This window comes from Lycium barbarum, chromosome 4 (assembly GCF_019175385.1).
Source record: "Lycium barbarum isolate Lr01 chromosome 4, ASM1917538v2, whole genome shotgun sequence".
In the NCBI taxonomy this organism is placed as follows: Eukaryota; Viridiplantae; Streptophyta; class Magnoliopsida; order Solanales; family Solanaceae; genus Lycium; species Lycium barbarum.
In genome coordinates this window covers 90,216,783-90,222,092 of record NC_083340.1, presented here as the reverse complement: position 1 = coordinate 90,222,092, position 5,310 = coordinate 90,216,783, and the positions used below count along the sequence as shown (strand labels likewise).

At 36.9% G+C, this 5,310-nt stretch overlaps 1 long non-coding RNA gene across 1 annotated transcript; it reads right to left on the bottom strand.

Moving 5' to 3' along the window:
- Positions 1-1,041: 1,041 nt before the first annotated feature.
- Positions 1,042-3,185, bottom strand: LOC132638473 (uncharacterized). Its single transcript, XR_009581752.1, has 3 exons — positions 2,995-3,185; positions 1,464-2,478; positions 1,042-1,309 (listed from the first exon to the last, which is right to left on the bottom strand). It is a non-coding gene; the product is annotated as an uncharacterized LOC132638473 (long non-coding RNA).
- Positions 3,186-5,310: the final 2,125 nt, after the last annotated feature.

The following is a 5,310-nucleotide window of genomic DNA, read 5'->3' as shown; positions in this document are numbered from 1 at the left end:
TTATGGTATGGGCGTTGGTAAAATTTTAGTGGCTTGTGTAGAGCTTGTTTGCTGTTAAAAGGAGGTCGGGTGTGGAGTCCACCATTGTATATAGATTGGGAGCTCATTACTCTTTGATTACTTGATGATAGTGTTATAGAATGGATGTGTTATTTTTTAGATATGTTGTTGTGTTTTTATTGTTATGCGTCATGAAATTGAAAGAAGAAAGTTTATAAAACACCGTACCTGAAGTGTATATTGGGGCTGTCTTGGGGTATATTCTTGTACATCGATGGTTTGAGTTTAGGAATGGTTTAAAGAGCCTATTGTGGTTGTGTTGGCTAGTTTTTGGGTTGTAGTCTTTAAAGAAGCAGGGGAGATGTTGTCCATTTTCCCAGCATTGATTGACAATAGTACTATTTTCCTTGCTATAGACGAAAGAGCAATGGACTTGAGGTAACTTGGATATTGAGAAGCGCGTTATCAGGTATGTTAAGGCTATCCCATTCTTTCATTTTGGCATGATCCGTATCATATGAACGAACACAGTGAGCAAGCGAGTTCCAAAGACACTATTCTTAGATAGTGTAGAGATATTTGTATCTTTGGCCTCCTATGTTTTATGTCCATAACTCTCAGAGACTTATCATACTATCTTCTTATGTCACCAGAGGAGTTCAGAGTATCCTTTTCCGAGTCTTATATGCATTTATATATATTATATTATATATGGATCGGGCCGTACATTCCTCGGCACTATTATATTATATATGGATCAGGCCTTACGTTCCTCGGCAGAATTATATTATACATGAATCGGGCCGTACGTTCCTCACCACTATTATATTATATATGGATCGGGTCGTACGTTCCTCAGCACAATTATATTATATATGGATCGGGTTGTACCCACCTCGACACTATTACTGTCACACCCCGACCTTACTAGGGTGTGATGGGCACCCGACCCCATATCCAGAGCCGAGCGAACCCGCTGAATCTTATTACGTACTTAATCTCTTTGGAACTCTTAAATCGAATATAATGAAATACATAGTAGGCTTTCAAAATATTTCTTTTCTTCGTACCCGATTCATATAAAATTTATCAACATATAAAACTCGTGATATAAAACATAATAACACATCGGCCGATGAAGCCGCTTACAAAGCTGACACTCTATACCCACGACTCTGTCTGCAAAGTCTTTAACTTTGAACAAGACATCATAGCATAGTACTCTGACCCGGCGACACTCCAGAGCAAGTGGAGCTTGCTAGCTTCGCTGGAACATCTTCTATAATAGCTTCTACTCATCTGGGTGTACCTGCGCGGCATGAAACGCAGCCCCCCGAAGAAAGAGGGATCAGTACGAGTAATGTACTGAGTATGTAAGGCATGAATAGTAACATACGAGGGGTACATAGTTTGAATAATGACATAAAGGAAATATAGAGCATATCATGAGGTAGGAAAGCAACCTGTACATATGAATGCCTTTTGGCGGGTACCATGCATGCTTAGTGCTGCGGAACTTGCAGGCCGATCCATACGTCTATCATATTGCTGCGGAACGTGCAGCCCGATCCATATGTGCATATACTGTAACATATTGCTGCGGAACGTGCAGCCCGGTCCATATACATATTACTTTACTTTCTTAGGAAGACATTTCTTTTCATATATATAGAAAATAGAACATGTCATATTACCGAGGCGTCGGTTCCGATCCATTTAACCATATATCCCGCGTCCGGGACGATATCATGTACCATACTTCGACTGATCTGGTGGCTGTGCGTCTATAGCGCCTTCCCTCTTCCAATCTTCCCCATATACATATACATATACTTATAACATATAAACAACATGCATGAGAGCCTAAAGAAAATCGTGTCCGTATCGGAGTGACATAAGGTCGGTAGCCTCCGATGGAATAACCATGGTCACTTTGTCTCGCCTTGGAGGAACTAGTACTATAAAGCGAGACCATAAACGTAGAGTAGTATTAAAAGAAGACATATAATAAGATCACAAACCTCATAAGGCGTCACCTTGTATTCTTGAAGTCTTTAGAAAGTAGAGTCATGTTCAAAGAAATAAGATTGAGGATTTGGAAGTAACTCTATTTTCTCATATTCATATTGAGTCCATAACTCGTGATCTTTGACCATGAAACCATATTTGTCATATTCATCATAGAAATATTCTCATTAGGATAGTCACAACACCTATGAAGGTTTTAGTGTAATCCGATTTCATTTGACAAGTTATAGACGTTAGATGCAATTGTCTCAATAAGATATGGAAAGCTTAATTCAATTATATTGAATGAAAAAAGGTTAATTTCAAACTCAGATTTCTAGGAATAGGATCGTCTCCGAGGCTCGTATTTAAAACCTAGTATATCTAAGACATGCCAAAGAAGGAAGAGTGAAGCCTTACATACCTGTTCAATCTCCTACTGGCTACGCTTATTCGTCCAAGCCCGTAAATCTACATTTGAGAGGATTCACACTAATGTTAGCCTTTTACCACACATTTATCCCAAGTTTCAATTTAAGCTATTTTATATTCTACCGAAAATCGGGCAGCACCTCCCCTGTTTATATGCCTAACCCGAATTCTTAATTCAGCAACCAACAACAATACCAACAAAAATTATAATGTTTCCAACTCCAAAATATCTCATAAAACAGCCCACAACTCCAACTATATCAATTGACAATTCTATTTGTAAGTTCGTGCTGATTCCATCAATTCCTATATCTATACTTGTATACATTTCTTTATTTTCGTATATACATTGTAAACAACAAGAAGGATAACAATAACTACAGCATGTTTCACGATGTTCCAGCTCACTAAATAATTCAAAAGAACCACCAAAAAGTCCACACGATAACAACGATAATTTATCCGATTTCCGATATGGTTTTCGTAATTCTCATTCCATAGTTTAGCCATGAACTGCACGAACTTATAATATATCTAGTAGAGGATAATTCTTACCTTATTTGCCAAGAACTCCTTATCTTCCTCCTTATTTTACTACGAAGAAGCCTTCAATTTGCTATCATCTGGAGGAAATCAACACGGGCATAACCTTCATATCGTTCCTTCTATATATATTTTTGCGTGGAACCTTTCTATTTTTTCTTGATTATAACCCGTTCATTTACATTTTGCGAAGGAGCTAAGTTGCTGCTCTTCATTAATTTCTAGTCGTGAAAACGTAACTAAAGGGATGTCAACCACATTCTTATATATAAACCGTGGGGTCCACCCACATAATACATCCTTGTTTAAAAAGAAAATGTTCCACCAACAGATACTATATTGTAATAGTCACACGTTCCATTCTTTGTAATGAATCCATGTGTCATGGCCATTGACACTTGTCCGGTTTAAGATTAACTTGAGGGACTATAAATATAAATTTCACGACAAACAAAGATAGAACAAAGAATCTTCCTCCTAATTTGACTATATGGAAAAACGTGTTTAGTCCTTTAGACAATTTATTTCCATATATAAATTGGTTCCCAAACCTGGACTAATAAGGAAAACATTTGTATACATTCGAAGCCACATCAATTTTCGGGGCTATGCCAACAGATCCTATACATGGCATTAGTCATCTAATGCTTACTTAAAATGGACCCACGTGCCCATGGTAATTAAAAATATTTATCCACTTAATCTTTAATTAATTCCTTTTTCTTTTCCATTACAAATCAATATTTAATTACTTACCCGCATAATTAATTTCTTGATCTCAATCCATTTAAATACTGCTCATATATTTATTATACCTGTGTGAATAGCATTTGTCCATAACCTCACTTGCCACACATAAAATATTATTTGCAATCATCATCGCCACACTTTTCCATCTTAAATCATTTCGGGACTTCATTCCTCATATACACCGAGTTCTTGATTTCCATGCTTGAATATGACCAAATCCTACGGCCTCGGAAGCTTAACCTCTTTAATCCTGACGTAACTTTACTCTTCCTTTGGCCTATTCTAAGCCGTCTACAGTTTTGATAACGCAATTTTTTTTTTTCGGGGTGTAACAATTACATTATATATGGATCGGGTTGTACGTTCCACAACACTATCAGTTATATTTATATCTCTCCAAGTCCCTTACTAAAGGGTTGGGTACGTTATATATTTACATTTCACCGAGTCCCTTACTAAAGGGTCGGGTATGGTATATATTTACATGTCTAGTCATTGCCTTTGGGGCTACTTACATTGTTATTCTCTGCCTTCGGGGCTATTCATATTACAGGTGGTTTCTCGTACTTTCATTATGACTTATATCTCATTCTTTATGATTACTGTTGCCTTACATACTCGGTACATTGTTCGTACTGACGTCTCTTTGCCTGGGGGCGCTGTGTTCATGCCACACGGACCCAGATTGTTTTGTAGGAAAGATTATATAGGAGACCGACTGTAGTGTATTCCCAGGCTATCAGTTGGATTGGTAAACTCCATTTCATTCGAAGTATGGCCGAGTCAGAGTATTTCTTTATGATTTGAGTTAGATGCATTATGGGTATGTTGGGGCCCTGTCCCAAATTATGTTTTGATATCATGTTCTACATTAGAGACATTTGCAGACAGAGTCATGCATACAGTATGTCAGTCTTGTAAGCGGCTATGTAAGCCAACATATGATTTTGCATTACTTTATAGATTCATATTATTACATATTTTACTTGATTTAAGATATACGAAAAGAATGTTTTGAAAATACTTCATTATGCATGTCATTTCATGATTAAGAGTCTAGTAAGACTATGAGTATAACGAGAACTAGCAGGTTCGCTCTGCTCTAAGTAAGGGTCGGGCGCCCATCATGCCCTATCAGAATTAGGGTGTGACATAAAGACTCTCAAACCTTCTCAAAACATCTTATGCCATTTTTAAGCCCAGTTTCAGCCATCAACAACAAACAAAAAAGAACTAGTCCAGTTCAATTCCAACACAATTTTTAGACCAGGGTGTTTATCCTTCATATACCAAAAACTTTAAACAAAGGTTAAAAAGACCAAATGAAACAACAGCAAATCTAAAAAATCAACATTCAAAAAAACCTTCAGCACAACATAGAAACTTTCAAGTCAAATATCACATTCATACTTTAAACAACAATCACAAACTAAAACAGGCCCTTCCTCACAAATTTGACCATATAAAACATCAACTTCTTTTAGTCAACACTAGACACTATCAATCATAACAACATTACAACATGGACATCGTACTTAATAACTCACAAACAAGTTGTAACCTATGGAACAAAACAAT